This window comes from Alligator mississippiensis, chromosome 2 (genome assembly GCF_030867095.1).
Source record: "Alligator mississippiensis isolate rAllMis1 chromosome 2, rAllMis1, whole genome shotgun sequence".
NCBI lineage: Eukaryota > Metazoa > Chordata > Crocodylia > Alligatoridae > Alligator > Alligator mississippiensis.
The window spans coordinates 241,337,502-241,361,982 of NC_081825.1; the positions used below are offsets into that span (position 1 = coordinate 241,337,502).

Below are 24,481 nucleotides of genomic sequence, written 5' to 3' on the forward strand. Positions count from 1 at the left end.
TATTTGGGGAAGCTTGTTTCTATACACAAGAGTGTTTTTTTGGGTAGCAGCCAGTTTAAACCAATTAGAAAACAGGATGGAATGAGATATGGGTTAGTATTAAACTACAGAACATGACAGTAATTAGAAACAGGGTGGCAACCGAATGCCCCAGAAGCCAGAAAAGCCAGGGTAAAGCCAAAACTTCATCCCTCGTGCACTCCATTATATCCATTCATCAGTCCAAAGATATTACTTAAGACTGTGGTTCCCAATTAAACAGATAGGATTTTAAGGAGTCAAATTTAAGAAAGCATCTGAAAGGTTTATTTAAATCCATGTTCCTAACACAGTGTAGATACATGCTGGGTTTTTGACTATTTGCATGTTGTTATAAGTGAGCCATTTCATGGTCATTTTCCAAGACTATTAGACAAAAGAAAATGCAAGTTCACCTACTGTAGTGGAAAGCTAAACTTTGTCTTGAGTGGACAGACTTGCCAATATTAACAAATTTAATAATGACCTGTACAAAGATGCCCATGTATAACATAGCTAAATGTTATTCCTAACAAACAGTTTGACTTTGATTATTTTAAGTACCACAGCCTTAAAGAAAACCATCTGATAGGCCAGTTTCTAAAATCTGACCCCCAGAACTGTGGTTTCAGGAGAAAAAGGCTTTTATACTTTGACAGATCTAAAAACCAGCCTATCACTCAGATAGTGCATCAAAATGTTTTCAGAACTGAGCCAGAGTATCAAACTATAAAGGGGGAAGATATAAACATAACATCCATAGAACAGGAAGTGCTCCTCTATATGCACAGTATCCCAGGGACTATGACAGATGTTTTTATTTCCAGAGTTTTGCTAGCTTTGGATGCTTTTTTTTTTCTTTAGTCAATATTTTTTAGGATGACTGAGATCTAGCACGGATGTGATCCATCATGTCAATGTCTCCATTTCTATGGGATATGCTGACTAATCAGATATTCTTTTGGATTCACAGATTTTCCTAACCCAAGATTATAGGAATGGGTAAAGTTCTTCAGTGGCATAAATGCGACATAATCAAACCACACTAGGCAACATACAAGGCCTCAGAGGATGCCCATTCTGATATGCTAAGGGATTCTTGGGGAAAAGGATACTGGCAGAAGGAACCTGGCATACCACCATCTTCAGAAAGCAAAGGGAAAGTCATTACTGGTTAATGGGGCTTTCTGTTTGCCTTTGATTGTTGCCCAAAATGCCTGTTGTGCTCACTGCTTGTGAGCCATGAAATGCTACTGAGATCTAACAAAATAGCCTGTTTCTTTCATTCTCCTACATGGTCAAAGGATACAGGTTAGCAACATCTAAGTAACTTCTAACCACATTAAAATACAACAGTCAGATGGTCCCTGGAATATGCATCAGTAGCCAGAGGCAGAAACCAAAAATCACAACTGTTCTGCAGGTAGGGACAGCTCTACATTTGCATTCTTGCACTTGAGGTCCAGCAGAGGGCTGGTAGTGAGTACAGAGAGAGTAGAGCTCATGAAACCCGGGAATGGCACCAACAGAACTGCTCTTCCAACACCTGAAACAGCTGCAGGTTAAACTTTTTAGTTTAAAAGCACACAGGCATTTGCATATGAGGTATAAATTTAATCCTGAAAAATATTTTCCCCCATAACTTTGAATTCTGACTGTAAGCAGCAACATCATTTTGACTTGGGCTGGGATGTTTACTATAAGCCTATGTTAACAGGCAACCTCATCCCTCAAGATGCATTAATTTGAGCAAGCTGCCTTAATTGGCATCAGAGCTATAGCCTCAACATCAGCATCAACCTGGGAGTGATCTGGCCTTCTCTGCATCAGATATATTTGACTGGACCACAAATATATTGATTGACACTAAAAACTGATGATGTCCTGCTGCTTGAGGGAGGCTCAAATTTAGAATGTTGTTAGCAAAATCATTAGATAAAGCTTATAAGGAATCGATGGTTTTATATAGATTAATCAACCCAATAATTAGATTATTGATTTGATATTAAGTCACTTTCTTTTAACTGATTGGTTCTGTGCATTTTGTTACCTAAACCAAAGAAGGAAATGTATACATTGAAAACCAACTTGGATTTTTCCCCCCAGATACGAGATGCAGACCTGGAGTCCTACAAATATTAGTTTTGATGGGAAGAGTTCCCTGAAAGGTTTTACTTATCAATCACTTATTTTTGACATTATGTGGACTCCAGAACCTTTTGCGCCTAGGGGCGGGGGCTGGATGCAACTACTACCAGTCAGGTCTATTTACAGGCTGATGAAATTCTGAGAAACCCATACTCTTTGCATCAGGGAACAAATTAAAAATAAAAAACAGTCATCAGCACTAGGCAGTGAGATCTTTTACTTTAAAAGTTAAATTTAGTGGGGGTCAGGGGTAGGGAGGAAGAGAGAAAGTTTTACTTATCAACAGATAGGTACAGCCTGAACACTGGTATAGAACCAGCATCCTACATAACCTTGCCCTGCTGGGATCACTTCTATAAGACTACATGGACTATTAGTTTGCTGGCCGTTTCTCCTTTTTTTTCTCCCTTATCACCAGAAGGGCAAGCCTCTGGCAGAAATGCTCAGCAGAGAGAAACAAACTTCAGTTGCTGAGGGGAAACAGCTAGAAACTGCCACGAGCTGTCCCTTTCCTTCTTCAGCTCCTACCTCTCCTCTGTAGGACTTAATTTAATCCATGTCTAGACCATTCAAGAGACATTTCTTCCATTTACATCACAAATATAATTCAAAATATGGCAGTGTTTTAATTATATTAAAAGGGTAAGTCTAAAATGTCTAATTAGATTGTTAACAGATATTCAAAACTTGATTAGTTCCTTTCTCCTCTGCTTCTAAAGTGGTCAGTTATATATACCAAATTTCTGCCAGAGTGAAAACGGCTGATGTAGATTCACAAGCAAAGATTTTTCTGACAGCAATATGGAATAACTGACAGCTCAGCATGCATCCCTTCCTCATCTGATCAAATGGCAAAAGATACATTTTCAAAATAAGTTTTATTTTTCATAACCTGAAATATGAACGCTTCCATCACAACACCTCTAACAAATGATACCTTACAACATGATACCTTTCAATAGAATTATCACTTACAATTTAGAAACACACACCCCTTCCAAACTTCAGCTTTGTAATCCACATTATACTGGACAGTTCAACATGGCAAACTGTGCCCAGCTATTATTTATTTGTAGCAGTTTAACAAAAAACCACCCATGTAATATTATCAATACTGACAGACTAAAATCAACAAAAGAAGAGAAACAAAGTTACATGAAAAGACTGCAATAGGGATCTCTGTATTGGAAAATAATACATTAAAAGGTAAAAGTATAAAAATTAAATGGGAATCATTTCAAGAGCGTCAATCACATTACATCTTTTACAGACTTGGATTTGTACAAGTTACTCAGCAATCACAGGCAGCAGCTGCTTTTTTAAAGAAATGGTGCATACTTAGAACTACTGTTCCTGTTAACCAGTATTAACAGAGAGCACCAGGCTCTTAAATGTTTCTGTTCCACGCTGAAAAGTCAGCTTTGCTTAAGCATTACAACACATACAGTAATCTATGTCAAGGACCATATATCCATTCACACGCTAGGAGAAACATACTGAAACTAAACCCTGTGAAATTTTGGCATTACAGCCAAACATCTTCAAAATTCTGGTGAATAAAGCTATAATTTTACCAGGAGATGATTTTGTTGTTATACCTTGTGAAATCTGGATTTACACCAGAAGTACATGGACTATAAAGTAATTATTATTTTAAAGACATTATTGAAGCATGCAGCTGCACTGTCAAGAATTTCCACTAACCTAGTCATCTTTAAAATAGTGAGAATATTTCCCTGTCAAACTACCAGCAGTGCATTCTCAGCTTGGGACCTAAGTGAAGTGGCAAATCTTACTGGTAAGAATCCATGATCCAGAAAGTCTAGTCAGATGTTTAACAAATGTTTTTGAAGATGGATGAGGTATAAATGGGGGCTGACTGGCTAAGGAGCAGCTCTGCATAAAAGGATCTGAGGGTTAGTGGACAATAAACTGAATGAGCCAACTGTGTGTCCTTGTTGCCAAGAAAGCTAACAGCAAACTGGGCTGCATTAGTAGGAGCGCTGTCAGCAGAGCAAGCCAAGTGATTCTTCCCCTCTGTTCAGCAGTGGTGGGGCTGTACTTCCCAGTACACATCTAGGAGTACTTTGTCCAGTTTTGTGCCACAAACTAAGGAAAGTATGTGGACAAATTGGAGAGTACAGAGGAGGGCAACCAAAATGGTTAGGGGGCACATGACTTCATAGAATCATAGAAAGTTAGGGTTGGAAGGGACTTCAGGAGGTCATCTAGATCAACCCCTCACTCAAAGCAAGTCTATCCCCAACTAGATCATCCCAGCCAAAGCTTTGTCTAGCTGGGTTTTCAAAATCCCTGAGGATGCTGGAGCTTCCACCACCTCTCTGGGTAACCTGTTCCAGTGTTTTACTATCCTCCTAGTGAGAAAACTCTTCCTAATATCTAACCTGCAACTTGAGACCATTGCTCCTAGTTGTCATCTGAGAACAGTCTATCTCCATCCTCTTTTGAACACCCCTTCAGGTAGTTGAAGGCTGCTACTAAATCTCTTCTCTAGACTAAATGATCCCAGTTCCCCCAAGTCTTTCCTCATAAGTCATGTGCCCTAGCCCCCTCACCATTTTTGTCACCCTCCACTGGACTCTTCCAATTTGTCCACATCCTTTCTGTAATGGGGGGGCCCAAAACTGAACACAGTACTCCTGATGTGGCCTCACCAGTGCTGAATAAAGGGGAATAATCACTTCCCTTGATCTGCTGGCAACACACCTATTAATGCAGCCCACTTTGCCATTAGCCTTCTTGACAACAAGGGCACACTGCTGGCTCATATTCAGCTTATTGTCCACTGTAACCCCCAGGTCCTTTTCTGCAGAGCTGCTGCCCAGCCAGTCAGCCCCCAGCCTGTACTGGTGCATGCGATTGTTCCATCCTAAGTGAAGGACTTTGCACTTGTCCTTGTTGAACCTCATGAGATTCCTTTGGCTCAACCCTCCAATTTGTCTAGGTCATGCTGAATCCTAGCCCTATGCTGCAGCATATCTACTACTCCCCCCCAGCTGGGTGTCATCTGCAAACTTGCTGAGAGTGCACACCATCTTCCAGGTCACTGATGAAGACACTGAACAAAACCAGCCCCAGGACCAACCCCTAGGGCACTCCACTTGATACCAGCTGCCAACTAGACATCGAGCCATTGATAACTACTGTGAACCCAAGGATCCAGCCAGTTTTCTACCCAGCTTACAGTCTATTCATCCAAACCATACTTCCTTAGCTTGCCTGTGAGAACGTTGTGAGGGGAGGCGGAAGGAGCTAGGCTTATTTAGTCTAAAGAAGGAAAGACTGAGGGAGGATTTAATGGCAGCCTTCAACTATCTGAACGGGGGTTCCAAAGAGGATGGAGCTAGACTGTTCCCAATGGTGGCAGATGATAGAACAAGGAACATTGGTCTCAAGTTGCAGCAAGGGAAGTTTAGGTTAAACAATAGGAAAAACCTCTCTCCCTAGGACGGTAATAAAACACTGGAACAGGTTATCCAGAGATATTGTGGACTCTCCATCCTTAGAGGTTTTTAAGATGTGGCTAGACAAAGTCTTGGCTGGGTCATAGTTGGGGATGGTCCTGCTTCGAACAGGGGGTTGGACTAGATGACCTCCTAATGTCCCTTCCAACCCTAATTTTCTATGATTCTATGAATCCACCTCACTCTATAGCTTGCATTGATCCTGTAGTGACAAGAGTAGTAAACTTATTTTGATCCCCATCTTAACTAATCTGTTTACTATATGCAGCTAAAAAAGTTTAGTTTCTATATGCAGAATTTCTTGATTACATCACTCACATTAATTAAAAAGAACTGCAGCAAAATGCAGAATACATTCTTAAAAGCCAAAGAAAAACACTGTTATTCAAAGTACTTCCTACCTTTACTGTTCAGGATTCTACTTGTATACCAAAGCAATTAAGGCTCATTACAGAACATGGATGTTATGTCAGACAGTTCTGGTGATATAAATTACTTAAACAATCTAAAGTTATCATGATGGATACAACAAATTTAAAGCTGGTGACCTGCACATCTCAAGCTGCCATCAGCATCATTTACAATCCATTTATATATTAGAATTTTTCCCTTTTCCTGCCTGTTCTTGTAGAAGCTATACTTCACCTTTCCTCTGCAATCAGTTTCCTGCACTTTTCTGAATTCCTGACAACGTCATAAAAGTTGTGCAAAAGCCCACAGCAGAGAACTAGAATTTTCAATTTTAAGTTTTGTGGCTGTGGCTTTAACAGAGCTAGTATCAATAAGTATCTGTATCCAGAGTCAGGATCAAAATGAAACTGGATTACTTTAAAAGGACCACATTGCCAGTTTGGCAATTATTACAACTGGCATGAAGGAAAAGCTGGACTACATCAAATAGCACAAATATCTGTTTTGAAACAAATATCGATAAGCCAGTAACAGCCAGAATTCTAGTAAACCTTATTAGATTAACATGGCAAAAGAAGCCTGGGGGATGAAGGCGGCAGTACCAAAACATACTATTAACTACAAAAAGGGACTGTTTGGAACATGTACAATGTTAAAGATTTTTCATGTTCTCTACATCCAGGTTCCTTCTAGCTATAACATTTTGCCAGTTCAGGTGTACAGAAGCTACTGAACTGCCTAACTCAGTATTTGTAGTCTACTATTCACTTCTCAGTTTCTCAATAACTCAAGAGGACCTCCAGAACACCAGCAAGGAAAAGCAAGAGAAGAGAAACAAGATTTGTTGTTGTTGTTGGGGGTGGGGGGGGGGGGAAGATATCTTTTATTGTACTAACTGTATGGCTGGGATAGACTCAAATAAGCTTTCAAATGCCATGCATTCTTCTTCAGGTCCAAAAAAACCATTTTCCTTATACCTGGACTGGAAAGCTTCAGTCTACCAAGATCTCTTTGAGACCTCAGCAGGTATAAACCATTCTTTTCCACTAGCCTGAAGAAGGATGCATGGTACTCAAAAGCTTGCCTAAATCTATCCCAACTGTGCAGCTGGTCCAATAATATCTATCTATCTCCCACAAAAATCCTTGCCTCTTGCCTGAACCATCACAGCTACATCACTGAGACACTATTAAAATCTAAAGCATTTCAAGGCTTCTGTGTGAAAGCCACAGAGACTGATGAAGATAACTTACTAACCATTGTTACTAAAGGCAAAGGAAACTTTGTGATACCTTTTACTATAGGAGCGTCAAACTTATCTGACCCCACAAGGCTGGGTGAGTCGCACAGGACTGGTCAATGGGTGAAATCACACCCACAAACTGGGCTTGCATTCTGGACCTGGAGTGAGTGCCAAATGTGGTGTGGTCCTACTCCAGTTGCTATGGGGCTGTGCAGCACAGCCCTGGAATGGCTCATTTAGCCTGTTCCAGTAGCTGCTCTGAGACATGAGCTGAAATGGGAACCCTGTGCAGCACCCAGGGTCATCCAGTGTGTCCTGCATGCTGCCTGTCAGTCACTCCGAAACCCACAGGACAGCACTAGGAACCAGATTATACAGCTCTGTGGGCCATAGGTTTGACACCTGGTTTACTGAGTGCAAGCCTGAAAGCTCATCCAACTATAGTTGGTCCAATAAAAGATATTGCAAAAAACCAAAAAAACCCAAGCAACCCCCCCACCCCAAAAAAATCAAAACCCTTGCCTCAGAAGTTTCCTGGATCATTACAGCTACACCACTCCAACCTTGGCATACTGGTACTAGACTCATTCTTGTAAGAAAACGATACACTCTCAGGTTCTTCATCCTACTACCATCCCTTTTCTGAATTACTAACTAATGGATCATGAATCAAAGAATAGAATGGAACAGTTTATACTTGTTGAGGCCTCAAAAACTTTGATAGGTTGAAGCTTTCCGGTCCAGGTGGAAGTAGTAAAAAAAATTAAGATAAAATCAAAAGAGCCCATAGCTTTCTGAATGGAATTTCAAAGACCAGAAGATATTCAGATACAGTTCTGCTACCAAACTATCCAATCACTAAATCCCAAGAAACGGCTTGGGTGTACGACAGCCCACTAAGCGAGCAACAGAGAATCCGCATGCCAAACAGTAAAAGTCAGAAGAGAGCTGATGCCTCATTAACAAGAAAATAACCAAATGTGTTAACAGCTGCATTTTCTGTAATCATGCAGCTGTAGCATCTGTCTCTTACTCTACAATCAATTGCAAGAGAGATTAGGAGAAAGACTGAAATGAATCTTGGACTACTCATTAAAACACTCCCTTTTATGGTAAAGTTTTGGGAAGGAAGCTGAATAAAGTCATCGTTTTTCCAAAGAAGCTACACAAAGAGAGAGAACATTTTATTTTTGATGTTTTCAAGTTACCAATCTAAGAAAATGTACAAGATTTTAAATGCTTGGCACTTTCAAAACGTGGAACTCAGACACTAGGATTCTTTCACGGATTCACGCACTATATCACTATATTCCTGTGGTCCGTGAACCCGTATGAGTCCGCACACTATGTCTAAGGGATTCACAAAAGATAACTATAGTGAAGGAGATACTTAATTTGCCGTTTCAAAATCTGAGACTGTCTCCAAAATCCAGGAAATCAACAAAAAACCCCTTAAAAATAAAATGCTGGCTCCCCAGTGGTAGCCAGCAGTCCTCACTGCTGTGAGGCGAAGGTGCTAACTGGTGGGGCAGCACAGAAAACAGCAGACAAGGTAGTATCTGCCCTCTCATCCCTCCTTCCCCTGCTAGGGCTGTAGCAAAACCCCTGGTTGGTTGGTTGGTTTCTTTCTTCAACTGCCCCCAGCTGCAGCCGCTCTTTGCCACCCTGGGAGCGCTGCTTCGGGCACTGGGTCGGGACTTCTCGGAGGATGTCTACATCCACTCCTTCCCATACCGGGTGGCCGAGCGGGCCGCAGTCAGCCTGGCTAACTTCCTGCTGGGCCAGGCCAAGATGGCCACCCTGAAGAGCCAGCAAAACTGGCTCACCGGGACCGGGATGGTTGACGCCCTGCAGCTTTTCCGCCTGCTGGTGCGGGCCTGCCTCTCGCTCGAGTTCGAGCACACGGTCCTCCGGCTGACAGTGCCCATCTTTGAGGAACGCTGGGCCCTCGAGGGGGCACTGTGCCAAGTCGAGGCGGGACGCATGGTCCTTGCCCTATGGCACCACCAGCTGCTCAAGGTGCAGAGACGCAACCAGCGGGCCGAGACCTCGGACTTTGTTCATACGGGCTGACCCCTGATGCCCCCATGGGTGTCCGGAACTGTAAATATGTAAATAGTCCTTTTGTTCATTGTGGGGTTTTTCGTGTTTTTGTCAAGAGTGTACGGGCAGGCCTTGCAGGCCATGAGCCCAGGCCTTGTCCGTGAAGCCCAGATCTTCAGGCCAACCTGTACATACTCTCTACTGGCCCCGATTTGTCACCCTCCCTGGAATAAATGCCTCTTAAAAGTCAAAGTCTGTCTGTCTGTCTGTCTGCATTCCCTCCCCTTCCCCAATCATTTCTGACTTTTATTTCTCCCTCCCTTTTCCCCATAGATAAGTATAAGTAAGCCAAGATATAGGATAAGCTTTAAACATTTTTATTTTGGTAGCAAGTTTTTGGTTTTGGATATTCACTGTTGTATATTGTATTATTATTTAGGTTTGTATTGATTTTTACTGTTGTATATTGTATTATTAGCATTTTCATACTGATTTTTATTGTTTCATACGGATAGTGTATGGTTTAGGCCTGTGTTTGTAAGTGAACCAAAGTCATGTCAAGTTTCCATTTTATATGTCAAGCCTCCATCTTCTGTCCTCTGCCTGGGCATCCCATGTTGCAACTGTACGAGTCACGTACCCCTCCCATGTAAATTGGTTCCCCGATGAATGAGTGCGATTGAAAATTATTGAAATACTATGGTGGCAGGCCTCTAACTGAATGGCCTGTAATGACTGGGCCATCACCTCGCATTGAATCATCCAGGAACCGCGGACCTCACCCAGGCAAAGAGACAAGACCAGCATTTGAAAGACAAAGGACCCTGCAAAACCAGCAACTCTCACCATTACAGACACCCAAAACTGCACATCCCTGCATGGAGCACACATGTACACCTGGGACTGACCCTTGCCTGGGCCTGCCTCCTGTCACTAGGGTCACACAAGGTCTGCCCCTATAAAAAGGGGCAGTGAAGACAGACCCAGTGGGAATGCCATTTCCATTTGGACCAGCACCATGCCACACCACCTATCCACCCAGAGGCCCTGCTGGCGACCCCCCTCTGGACAATACCTACTGGACAAGGACCCCTTCCAGCCTGGATAGGTAGATATTACCTGCACAGCTCCTCCTCCAATTCGGACTCTGTCTCTCTCTCCTCATGGACTTCAGCCCCTGCACCAAGCCTCTCTAACCCCTGCTGCCGTGTGTGTGTGTGTGCGCGTGCGTGCGTGCGTGAACCAATTTGGCATTGTCACCATCTCCCCCGTTCAATAAAACCACTGTCATTTGCAACCCCGAGTTGGATCATGTTTTACTGAATGCCAGTCCCTTCCTTATCTTAAATTCCAGCCTCTTTCTCTCTCACTCTCTCCCTCAATTCCAGCCCCCACCCCTCTCCACTAGTTTCCCAATCTCAATTCCTACTGCCTTTTCCCTGTGACTTTCTGCTGCCTCTCTCTGCTTTTCCGCTGGCCCTGCTGCCTCTCAGTCTCTCTTGCTGCTTTTTCTGTTATTTTCTGCTGTCCGTCTCTTTGTTTTCAGGCTCCCCACCCCACAGCTTCCCAGCTCCTGCGGTTTTCTCCAGCAGCTGGAGCTTTTCTCCAGCTCCCAGCACCTACTGCCCCACTCTGCAACTTCTCTAGCTGCCCCGGAGCCATCCTCTGGCTCCCCCACACCCAAAGCCCCTCTTTAACACCCACACTTTCCCTTAGTCCCACTTTCCCTCTCCAGCACCTACCTTTTCAGCTCCCCCGTAGCTCTGGCTCCAGTCCCAGACTGTGCCAGCATGCTTCCCTGTTCTCCAGGCTTTGGGCCATTGTCTTTTAATCAATTAAGATCAATTAACTTAAAGTTACCCCTGAACCTCAGTTCTTCGGCCCAGGCCCCTGTAGTCTACTGGTTCTAATCCTGGTCCTGGTAACTTTAACTCCTTACACTTCTACTTTCTTACCTTAACCTTTCCCCAAGTATCCCAAGCACATGCATACATACACATTACAACACCCAACTTAGAAACTCACCTGTGTGTATGTGTAGGTGGATGGTATGTGTGTGAATTAGTGAATACACATATATATGCACATATATAGATATCAGTGTGTGTGTGTGTGTGGGGGGGGTATGGTATATGAATTAGTAATCCACGTATGTGTATTGGATGTGCAGGTGTTGGTAACTGATTCTGTCTAAATGTGGATTTTGCCCTATCTCAATGGCTTACTTTTTATACCATCACACATTGTATGTACAGACCTAATAATATACGAGCACATTCCTAGAGGTTTGCAAATGCTTACTGAAGAAGGCACAGGACATGTATTAAGTTCAGAAACGTGTGACCTGGAATCCTTTCTGCCCATCACAGAGCCAAAAAAGGGAATTTTGCTTAGGTTGAGAACTGTTCACACTTTGTCTTTCAAAGATCATGTTAATTTTAGTCTATACCACTAGCTTTCAGAATACTCCCTGCCCCATACCTATTTCACAGTGTATTGTCAAATTTTAAAGCCCAGTTTTTAACTCTTAAAATTCAACCTCAACTTATATACCGTATCACTGTCCCCTGAGAACGGCACTGGACTTGGCGCTTAGCTGGTGCAGCCCAGGCAGCACCACTCGCAGAGGATGGGGGTGTGCCAGCCGAGCCTAGCCCTGTCTGCTGCAAGTGGTGTTGCCAAGTGCTGAGCCCAGCCCCGTCCCCTGTAAGTGGCACCAGGCTTGGCTGGGCTTGGAGCTCAGCAGCACTGCTTGCAGCAGATGGGGCCCAGACAGCACTGCTCACAGGGGATAGGGGTGTGCCAGCCTAGTGCCAAGCCCAGCACTGCTCACAGGGGACAGGACCAGGCTCAGCACTCAGCTGGCACAGCATCCCCTGAGAGCAGCACTGCCTAGGCCACACCAGCTGAGCACTGAGCCAGGCGCCATTTGCTGTGATTGGCACTGCTGAGCACCAAGCCCAGCCGCACCAGCTGAGCACCAAGCCTGGCACTGTTTGCACCAGACAAGACCAGGCTCGGCTGGCATGCCCCCATCCCCTGCGAACGGCACTGGGCTCCATGCTCGGCTGGAGCAACCCAGGCAGCGCCACTCACAGGGGATAGGGACACACCAGCCAAGTACTGAGCTGGGCCGTATCCCTGTCCCCTGTGAGTGGCACATGTCCACCCCCTGGGTGCCTGGCCCACAGCGAGGGTGAAAAGGGGCCGGTATAAGTCAACCCCATATTTCTGATCCAAAAAGCTAGGTCGACATATACACCAGATCTACAAAATTCCTAACTTTTTGGATCAGAAATATGGGGTTGACTTCTACATTGTGTCAACCTATACACCATGAAATACGGTAACTGCATTGTAGGATAAATTGTAGGATTCACAATCAGCAGCAATTAATAACCTAAGCATTGAAGGTGTCCAAGCATGAGCTCACACTAAGAATTAAGCATGTTTGAATGAAGCTGGTACTTGAATGAGCTGACCACTTGAGCACACTTGAGACAGACCTGCAGACTAATAATTAGATAACCAATTTCTGTGGAGGATCTCTCCAATGCTTAATTATCTATTTTGATATCTTGCCCGGTGACAGAGATCCAAACTGCTTTACTTCCTGTATGTTTATTCTCCAGGGGCACAATGAATAAAAGTTTTTTAAAAAGTACTAATTTACAACCATACTGTCAAGGACGAAGATCTTATCATGTATAAAGCAGGCAAGTTGAAACCTTGTCAATATTTGAGGAAAGGCCAAGCAATGTAGTAAAGCTAAACAAAAATGTGTTGCCCAAATCAACGTTTTGCCTAAACGCTCTGGGATCCCCAGGTCATGTTCTGGCTGAGGACATGCAAATGCCCATCTAGTTGCATATTTACTGGTACTGTAATCTTAGCCAACATGTTTTTGCAAGAACATGCTACTGTCATACCTCTACATGCTGTTGTACAAATATATAAAGGTTTAGAGAGTTTTAGGTATAGAGGTTTAGATTTAGAACTTTAACTTCTTGGCCTCAATTTCCACTGATATAAACCCATTTCTTTCACAAAGAGCTTGAGTACGTGGTGGAAAAGATCAAACACTGCTAATTTCAAATTTAGCTCTCAAAGAGAATCTTTTACATGTTAACTATAAATTAATCAAGCATTTTACTTCTGCTTGGAAAGAAATGCTTCTTTTTGATACCTGTGGAGGTGGAATAGATCATAGAGGAGCTAACATCATATATGAAATAATATTTCAGTTCCAATTTTAAGGAAAACTTTTCTTGCTTTCTCATTAAACAGATGATCTTCTTCTGGCTTGAGTGATTCTCTCTCTTTGGAAAATGTTTTCCCCAATGTCAAAACTATACTTCTAATCAAGCTTGCTCCCAAGCTAAGATAAACAATATTCAGCCAATGTGCTACAGAAATAATGGCAGTAGCAGAAATAAGATTTAGGCAGTGAGATGAGAGAATTATCAAAAATAGATTGAACCTTCTAGCTGGAGTTTGCTTTCACACACTTGGTAAAAACCAACACCAGTGCTCATTACTCTCCAAGCCTTCACTTAACACCAGTTTATTTTTAAAGGTGCAATTAAAACTTGAAAAATCTACTTGCTTTGCTGCAGAAGAATTTAAGATTTCTAGCCCTTCCAGCTACGTATTTTTTCAAATATAACCCAAGTAGAAAGCAACAGAGCATTATTTTCCTGAGTCTGCAGAACATCTCGGTGCATCTGTTGTTGATCAAAGCCTTTGCAGGCAACAGCATAGTAAGATCAACATAATTCCAGGCAGTTCTACTCAAGTGATTCAGAATTCAGACCATTAGTGAAAACTGTCAAGAACATCCGTTTCATACAACTGCTCAAAGCCCCGAGGAAGAGGCAGGCACTGGAGTTATTCACATGGGAAAAGGAACCCCCTCTTAAAAATACATGCACACACCAAATAAGAGCTGGAATTGGCTAAAAGAGAACTTTCTTTTCATAGTCCTTTGAAGCAGTTAACACTTGTAGAAACTTATAGCAGCAGGTAAGGAGACAAAGCATCTTTTCCAGTTCAGAAGCCTGGGGAGGGGAAGAGAAAGAGGACTGGGATTGTGGCAAAGTTTCAAGGTAAGGCATCTAAGTAAGGCATCTACTAGCCAGAAATGGAGATAATATTTAGAGACCGCTTGGGATCACCACAGACGATGATGGTGGTAATCTCAGTCATGCTTTCCAGCACATGTATGTAGTAGGGTTGACATCTGGACTGCTTAGAACAGAGGTGCTCAACCCTTGGCCAGATCCAGTTCCTGGTGCTGTATAATCCAGAGATCCTGCAGGGAGCTCGGCAGCCCTGGGCACGCTAGGGTACTGTAGGGTCCATCCTTGCTGAAGGCAGCGTGGGGCCCCAGGGCCTGATCCCAGTGCACAGGGGACATGGACCAGCCTGTGGATCAGCCCAGTGCCATTCAAATGGCCTGAAGGCCAAAACTCTGAGCACCACTGGCTTAAAAGATTTAGCCCTTTGATTACATTGGTGAGAAACCAACGTTCATCCCTTACCTCTGGAGGGGATGAATTCAAAATGTAGGTCTGAAAGAAGCAAGTGATGGTGGATCCCTACTCGGACTAATTTTAGGTATAATTTCACGAGATACTGAGCACCCCCCGCCCCAAAGGAAATCAATGGCGTTACATTAAAGAAATGCAGAATTCTTCTCAAACTCAGCAGTCAGGATCTGCTTTTCTGAAAAGTCAGCATCTCAAGCTGTACAAGGGGCAAAGGTTTTATAATTTTCTTTCTTTTTTTTTTTTTTTTTTTTTTTACTGGACCAACTGGGTGGTTGGGAGAGAAGTTAGAAAGGCACTTCATACCTGAAAGCTCAGACAATCTCCCAACCATACAGCTGGTCCAATAAAAATGGTATCATAAATTTTTGCCTCTTGTACATTTCTTGGTCCATCACAGACAGCTACAATACTCCAGCTCCACCACTATCACTATCTCTAGCTGACTGCCCATAAACAGGGCATTCAGCTGTAGTGTTGACTTGAAGTTTTCCAATTAAGAGAGATGTGAAACTTTGCCGAACTCCACAGAGGAATGCTATGACCAGTGTTTGCAAAGCCTGACACTGCAGTTTCCTTTTAAAACTGAAAATGAAACTTAATTATAAGACAGGCATTTCGTATCCGCTCTCAAAAGCAGTATCTGTCAGATGCCCCTCATGCCACCAACATAGTGTGTTTGTGCCCTGCCCTCCTCTGGAGTCTTTAGAGTGAGAGAGTTAAGTGTTGTAATCTTAACAGATAAATAAATGTGAACTCTGATTACATACAGATTCTGCAAACTGATTCTACTGAGAACCACTGCTGTGAGGAAAACTGCCAAACATCACCTGGCTATACACAACCAGCCACTGAAATGTTTTTAGACAAGTAGCTTTCAACAAAAAGCTGCATACTTGACAGCTGAGATGAGTACAGTCCATTAAGAAACTTGCTGGTAACCAGACTGCTGAAGTAACTATGAAGGTTAACTAGTCATGTTTTAGAACTACACCAATTAGGTTAACCCACTGGTTCAAAAACTGCATGCCTCTGCTTTGCCATACACAAATTCTAAACTAAATTCTCACCTTTCCAGCAAAAGAGAAAGAGTAAATTCTGGCAACACTTGCAGTTGTGTGGGCAAACAAAAAAACTGAATTCTTTCAAAATAATGTTTGGAAAGATAATATTCAAAGCAATCTCACACATATAAAACACTTAGCTCTTCTCTGTAGCATAAATAAGCACAGTACTCTTTTAGACGCACAAAAAATACTGCACTTATGAATTTTAGGAAGGGTAAAAACTTGTTAATTCCTCCCAGGTTTGGAGTGTAAATACTGGCCATCCTGAACACTTACTGGAAACCACTGTGGGAAATGTTTTCCCCTTCCTCTATTACTCTCTCTGAATCAAAGATCTTCATTGCTCTGGTACCTCAAGATTACCTTCCTAGTATGAAAGCTCTGTCATTAGAAAAAGATCCTATAGCACACCCAAATCTTAAAGATGACAGCTACATAGGACTCTTGTCCTTCCCAAGGTGACCTTATGACTAGAATCACAAGCAAACAGGGAACCTAAGGAAAGCTTACTCAAGGGAAACTTGAGGGAAAAGCAGGGCCTTAGAAGCAATGAATGGTTATCAGCTTATCGACTTACCATAACATTTAAACAACTTTGTCTAATCTCATAAATGTTTCCACAATTTGAAAAAACAAATTAAAAAACAAAGAAAATATGCATTCCGCATGAATACTCAAACCTGAAATACTGCAGCACTGGGTAGCGAAACTTCCTCATTACTTTTCATGAAATAAGGTGATAAGAGAAAACAAAAGTATGAAAGAGAATAGTGATAACTGGACCTTAAAGTGTAATGATTCAAAGGTGTTATAAGCATCAAAATTTGTTTTACAGATCTTATTTAAACTCACAATGTCCTTCTGCAATAAGAAGGTATGAGATACAGATATGGTAGGAAAAATATGATTACTCAACCTTATGTTATGAAGAAAACGTGTCAACATCTTGGCCAGGTTTTTAGGAGATATAAATTTAGCACGTACCCATTGTTTGATTTTTACTGTTAAGACTTCAAAATCTCAATAAGTATTTATCATCCTTTTCATAGCAAGCAGGATTCCCATTCTCTCTCAGTTCATGGAATATTATCCACCTACTATAGCCCCAATGTCCACCTGTATTTTCAATAAAGAATGCGCTACTGTAAAAACACAAGACAGAAGGTATCTGTGGAATTTCAAAATGCAGTATTCATAAGGCCAGGTAACTGTTCTCTCTTATAGACAAGTGCCACAGCTATTTCTCAAAGTAATAGTCAATATTTGGTTTGATTATGTTTTTCTGTTCTCACCCCCCCCCACCCCAGTCATCCATACCCTGGGACAACTACACAACAGTTACTCTATACCAATGCCTAAAATAAGAAAAACAGGTAGTGAAAGAAAACGTGTTCAATAATTCTGTGCTTTTAAAAGACAACCCAATTCTGACCCAGAATATACATTTTAGTACAAAAACCTTTTACAGAACAGTTTCCCTATTTTAAAAAAAAAAAATTCCACAGGAAAAGTTTAATCAAACCCTCATTCTCCTTTGAGTGCTGACAACAAACAAGGAGCCTGGAACACAAAAATAGCCCTTAAAATTGAAACAGACTTCACTGATTTTCATTCTACAAATTGAGACAAATGCAAAAGTAATGGAATTGTTTTTCCCCAGAGGTATAATCTCACAGAATTCTCATTCTGAGGCATCCTGGGAAATCAGGTATAAGTTTGCTTAGACCAGAGTTTTCAGGACTTGTCAGACAGTACAGTACAAGCTGAATGCCTCAGCATTATTATAGGTCATTAGCTACCAAGATCATATTAATTCCTAGAATCTGCTGGCCACATGATAAATTTCTTCAAGAAGCTGCCACTCAACATCCAAACTTGCTATAAAGATGATGAAAAGTGACTAGGTTATATTTAACAAACTGAATGCCAAAAAAGGATGATTTTGTTAATATCACTGATATACATATATACACACACACATTAATATTGTGGCATCGAAGTCATGACTCTCGGATAAAACCGTACTGCAAATTCCCTTACAAAACTGTCTTATAGCACGCTCCATAGACTTTAAAATGTTTTAAAATGTGCATAATGTAAGTGAGAAGTTCCTCAAAAAATTTCACAACTCAACTGTTTTTGCAAGTTAGGCACTCAAAAATTAGCACATTAGGATGCTGCTGCAGTACCTCATGATTTCTTAGCAGAGAATATGCTGTTTACTTCTTAAAGTGACATTGGCACAGTCTGGTCTATATACCTGAACACAGACTAATTCAAGTTGAATAAAAAACAAAGAGCATATCTTTATTAAACAGATCTTCACAAAGGAGAGGATGTTTAACAACACATTCTTATTACTCACTCCATAAAAAGAAAAGAAAAGAAACCTGTTCTCAGAATTTTTATGGCTGCCTCTAGCTTGAAAAATAGAACACAGCATCAACTCCAAAATTCTGTCAAACTTCTGCAGAGACCAGATTATTCAATTTTTAGCTCCAAAAACAGAAGTTACTAACACTTCAGACTAAGATTGAATCCCCACCAGCCACTTAATGATTAAAGTTAATTGCCTGGCAATTCATTTTTTCATTATTAAGCAATTAAAACTTAAGTGCCCAACATACAACTGTATTCCAGAACTACTAGCAGTTAGGGGTGGAGCTGCATGCAGAAAAATGAATCACTTAATGGGCCCTGGAATCCACAGGTGGACCCGACATATCACAACCTGTAACCTTAAGCAGCTGTCAGACCTGCTATAGTCTGCTAAAGAGCCCTACTCTGATGGGCACAATTTTGTCCAAAGGGACAGGCTAGGCAAAGGGAGTAACTAGCCTGAATTTAGAGATGGGAAATCAGTGCTGCTTAATATTTGAGGGTGAAGATCATGGCAAGTTGGGAAGCCAAGTCTACTCTTGGGCCATGATTCTCCGGACTGTCCCAATACAAGGGGTGCAGACGAAGTGCACTACACTCAGGCCTCTCTTTATGCAAATTTATTTTGTGTGAATTCGCTTATATGTGACAACCTTATTTATACCAGAAATTTGCTTTGCGCAAGAAAAATTTGATTTTATGAGAAGAGGCATGCAACATGGCCATGCATGTAATAATGGATTAGCTTTATGTGAATTCGCTTTATACAAGGGTTTTTTGGAATGCAACACTCTCATAGAGACCCGAGTGTATTTTTCATATGGAGCACGTATAGACTGGCAATATACTGTCTGAGATATAAAACACAAACCAAGAAGAAACTCCAAGATAGAAAAGGCTTTAGAAGTCTAGCTCCAGAAAGGGCATACTACGCAACACAATTGAGAGAACATATTTAAAAAGTACAGAAGCCACCGGCTAAGATTTATATAAGCAATTCAGAAACGAGTCACTGGAAATTCATCATGAACAGCACAAATTCTGCTATTTCAAGAATCCATTTGGTGTCCACTAGAATGTGGATCTGCTTATATATTTAGCTATGCTGTTATATCTCTCAATACAATATATATCAATTTGTGTCTGCATGTGCACAGATGCAGAGGATGGTGTTCTGGTTTAGGAGTAGTTTAATTTGTGTTTGCACATTGACATTTGTTTACTTAAAAGGTGCTTGGCTTCGTATTTGTTCATTTAAGACTACAAATTTCAACATACTGATTTTTCACAGCAACTGGGGCTGTAAGACTTCCCTAGGTTGACAGCGTTTCAGATTCAGCAATTCAAACTGTTGTTTCATCTTGTAAAGTTGCAAATTAAGTCGAACATTTAAAACTCTCTGAATGGGTATTAAGGCCTACTTTATGCTACAAGGTTTGGCTGGCAGAACTTAACTATTGTTAAGAGTGTCCCCCTGTTCCCAAGGTTCTCCAGCAGCAACAGCAGACGCCTCCTGTCATCAGTTGATCTACCTCTGCTGACTAGAGTGAGGCTTCAGCTCCTGCCCGGTATCTAGCAGAAGGTGCATGTAGATACTCAGATACCTCCTAGGAGCTTCCACGCTACCTTCAGCAGCTATTACTTTCCTAGAATGCACTTGACACTGGCAGTACAGCTCCACTCAGCAGCTGCACAGAACCACCAACCACAGATGGCTGTGCACAGACCCTGGAGATCTGCTGGTGACAGAGCAGGTTAAGTGTAGAAATAGCCTAAGGCATTAACATTCCTGTACAGCTTGAGGAAAGAAAGCTTCGGATTGAACGGCTACTCATTTAGACTTAACAGGTATCATGAGAGTTCTAGTTATGGGAGTAGCTCACCGAGGAGCTGCATAATGGTCTGGGCATGCATGAGTGGAGACCTGCCATTACAATAAGAAATATTTAGTAAACTTTGTTTACTATCATTTTTTTTTTTTTTAAATAAGTCATGTAGAACTCATGCAACCTACTTGCAATTTGGGATTTGGAAAGCATGGCAATGTGCTGCACTAAGTGTTGGTGTCACCATTTCAGGCTAACAGCATTCTCTCACACATGACAGCCACTACAAAGTATTCCCAACAGGTGCTGATAAAAATCTTTATATGTAATTCATGACAGTGTGGTAGGTCACATGCTATAAAGAACAATTATAACATTTTAAAGTTTTTATTGGATGACTGTGTCCCCCTCTGCATGTAAAAAATACAGGGCTCAGAAGTAGCCATAAAAATCTCTGAAAGTGACCTACAACTCTTCTACAGGTAAAAACGCTACTAAGTCGTACACCTCACACCTTTCTGGGACTAATCCCCACTGGCAAGTTCAGAACTTTCCTAAGGTATGAAACTCCTTTTATAGGCCCTATAAAGTCATGAAATATCTGACTCTATTGTGGTTGCAACGGCACATGGATGGCAATGCTAAGCCCAAGACTCAAGCAGGAGATAGTTGGAGGTAGGACGGGACTTCCACATTTGCAAAGACATGGAAGCACATTCTTGCAATCTACTGTTTTTGACAACAGTATTTATCTGAAGTAGCTCAGAGGTTTGGAATACCAGCATAAAGGTGAAGGACTTATTAATGGGCTAAGAAAAATAGCCACATGTGCATGTGTGTCACATGGATGCTCCAATATTTACATGGTATGGTGTGTCAGTTGATAATGCTGGCATTACTCCATGTGGAATGATATGAGGTGTTTTCTACAACATCTGATTCTCAGGAAAAGCATGGAAGAGACCAGCCATCCTTACTCAAAGGATCAACAATGTTCACCGACGTCATGATACTGGGCCTTAATGAGGAGTAAACTACATCTGCTTTCACAGGTTTCTGCTACAATCCACAGGAAGTCAGGTCTATGCTGCATTGCACTTCCCTTTCTATGGACATACAGAATCATAGAAAGTGAGGACTGGAAGGGACTTTAGGAGGTCAATCCTCGGGCCCGCACTGTTGAACATCTTCACCAGCGACTTGGATGAGGGGGTGGAAAGCACACTATCCAAGTTTGCTGATGACACTAAGATGTGGAGTGAGGTGGACACACTTGAAGGGAGAGAGAGGCTGCAACTAGATTTAGACAGACTACAAAACTGGGCAGATGAGAATAGGATGGGGGTCAACGTAGACAAATGCAGGGTGCTGCACCTTGGGAGAAGGAATCCACAGCATACATACAGGCTGGGGAGTTCCCTTCTTGAAAGCACAGAGGCGGAAAGGGATCTCAGAGTTATTATTGACTCCAAGATGAACATGAATCTCCTCTATGAATCTATGAGTCGCCAATGCCAGACCGCAGCCAGCAAGGCCAGCCATACCTTGTCATGCATCCAAAGGTGCATCTCAAGCCAGTCCAGAGAGGGTGAAACTCCCCCTCTATGCGACTTTGGTCAGGCCACAGTTGGAGTACTGCATCCAGTACTGGGCGCTGCACTTCAAAAGGGATGTGGCCAGCCTGGAGAGGGTTCAGAGGACGGCCACCCGCTTGGTGAGAGGGCAGCAGGACAGGCCCTACGAGGAGAGACTGAAGGACCTGAACCTGTTCAGCCTCAGCAAGAGGAGGCTGAGGGGGGAACCTGGTGACTGCCTACAAGCTCATCGGGGGGGGATCAACAGCAAACAGGCAGAGCTCTTTTCTCCCCAGCACCACCTAGGGTGACAAGGACCAATGGTCATAAGCTGATGGAGAATAGGTTTAGGTTAGAGATCAGAAGGCAGTATTTTACAGTTAGGATGGCCAAAATCTGGAACCAACTTCCCAGGGAGGTGGTCCTTGCCCCTACCTTGGGCAAATTCAAGAGGAGGCTGGACAATCACCCGTCTGGGGTCTTGTGAACCCAGCATTCATTCCTGCCTGTGGCAGGGGGTCAGGCTAGATGATCTGTTCAGGCCCCGGAACCATTTTCATTGGTCTCTGAGGAGTCTAAGTGGTGCTAATTTCCAAACTGACCTACTTGTTCTCCATAAGTCAATACAGCATGTTGACCGTGGAACTGGAAGAGTACTGGGGTTGTCTGCAGCAGGGATTTCCAAAGTATGGCCTGAGAACCAAATGCAGCCCACAAGCCCCTTGGCTGCAACTTACCAGCCAGGACCACCCCTTTGAAATGGCTCTTCAGGGGTGAAACTTTGGGAACCCCTGGTCTCTACAGTATTCCACAAATAGGTCCGGGGAAGACAGGACTGAGCACAACCTGCCTGCTTAAGTTTTCGGAGGCACATCAGAGCCAGAAGCTCATCAACAGCACTATTCTGGTATTGCCCCGTCCCATGCAACTGATCTCAGACCTAAGGCCGTTTGCAGGTGACACGGGGGTTTACTTCACACTAAACTGAAAAAGTCTCATAATTTCAAAGTAGCTAGGGTCAGGAGGGACCTGATCAGATCATCTAGCCTGACCCCCTGCCACAGGCAGGAATTAATGCTGGGTTCACAAGATCCCAGACAGGTGATCATAGAATCATAGAAGTAGGGTCGGAAGGGACCTTGTAGATCTTCAAGTCCGACCCCCTGCCTGGGCAGGAGAGAAACTGTGATCATCTAACCTCTTTTTGAATTTGCCCAAGGTAGGGGCGAGGACCACTTCCCTGGGAAGTTGGTTCCAGATTCTGGCCACCCTAACTGTAAAATATTGCCTTCTGATCTCTAACCTAAACCTATTCTCCATCAGCTTATTACCATTGTTCCTCGTCACCCCAGGTGGTGCTGGGGAGAACAGGGCTCTTCCTATTTGCTGATGATCTCCCCTGATGAGTTTGTAGGCAGCCACCAGGTCCCCCCTCGGCCTCCTCTAGCCGAGGCTGAATAGGTTCAGGTCCTTCAGTCTCTCCTCATAGGGCCTGTCCTGCTGCCCTCTCACCAAACTGTTGGCCCTCCACTGAACTCCTTCCAGGCTGGCCACAACCTTTTTAAAGTGCAGCGCCCAGTACTGGATGCAGTACTCCAATTGCAGCCTGACCAATGCGTCATAGAGGGGGAGTATCACCGCTCTGGACCGGCTTGAGATGCATCTTTGGATGCATGACAAGGTATGGCTGGCCTTGCTGGCTGCGGTCTGGCATTGGTGGCTCATGTTCATCTTGGAGTCAATAATGACTCCAAGATCCCTTTCCACCTCTGTGCTTTCAAGAGGGGAACTCCCCAGCCTGTATGTATGCTGTGGACTCCTTCTCCCAAGGTGCAGCACCCTGCATTTATCTATGCTAAACCCCCATCCTATTCTCATCTGCCCACTTTTGTAGTCTGTCTAAATATAGTTGCAGCCTCTCTCTCCCTTCAAGTGTCCACCTCACCCCACATCTTAGTGTCATCAGCAAACTTGGACAATGTACTTTCCACCCACTTGTCCAAGTCGCTGATGAAGATGTTAAACAGTGCGGGCCTGAGGACTGAGCCCTGGAGCATCGTCCCCTTAAGGTACAACCATTCCTCATGGACTCCCATTTCCTCTGCCTTCTGGGCCCTCAGTGCCTCCCCCAATAATCTCTGAAGCTCATTGAAGTTGGCTCTTCTGAAGTCAAGGGCTTTAGTCTTGCTGTAAGCCCTTGACACCCTGCGTTGGATAGTGAAATCCAGCAGGTGATGATCGCTATTGCCCAGGTGGTCAGGGACCTGCAGTCCCCTCACCAGGTCATCCCCCGTGGCCAGGACCAGGTCCAGCAAGGCATTATGCCTAGTGCGGCTGTGCACCTCCTGGGTAAGGTGAAGGTCCTGTAATAAAGCCAGGAACCTATGCAAGCGGTCAGACCTGGCTGTCTGCTCCTCCCAGCAAATGTCTTGGTAGTTTAGGTCACCCATGACAATGACATCCCTTGACCTAACTGCCTCCATAAGCTGACCGGAGATGTCCCAGTCCAGCTCTTCCCCCTGGTTGGGTGGCCTGTAGAAGACACCCACCATAAGGTCCCTTTTGACACGCCCTCCTTGTAGTTTGACCCATAGGGTCTCCGCCCGACCCTCCTCTAACCCGAAGCTAATCCTTGATGATGTGAGGTGCTCTTTGATATAGAGCGTGACCCCCCACCTTTCCTCTCTGTCCTGTCACTTCTATATATGGTGTATCCCCGAATGCACACTGCCCAGTCGTGG

General features: G+C 43.2%; 1 protein-coding gene across 1 annotated transcript in view; it reads right to left on the reverse strand.

Moving 5' to 3' along the window:
- BAHD1 (bromo adjacent homology domain containing 1) overlaps positions 1–24,481 on the reverse strand; it is a 60,665-nt gene that overhangs the window by 22,027 nt on the left and 14,157 nt on the right. The window lies entirely within an intron of this gene.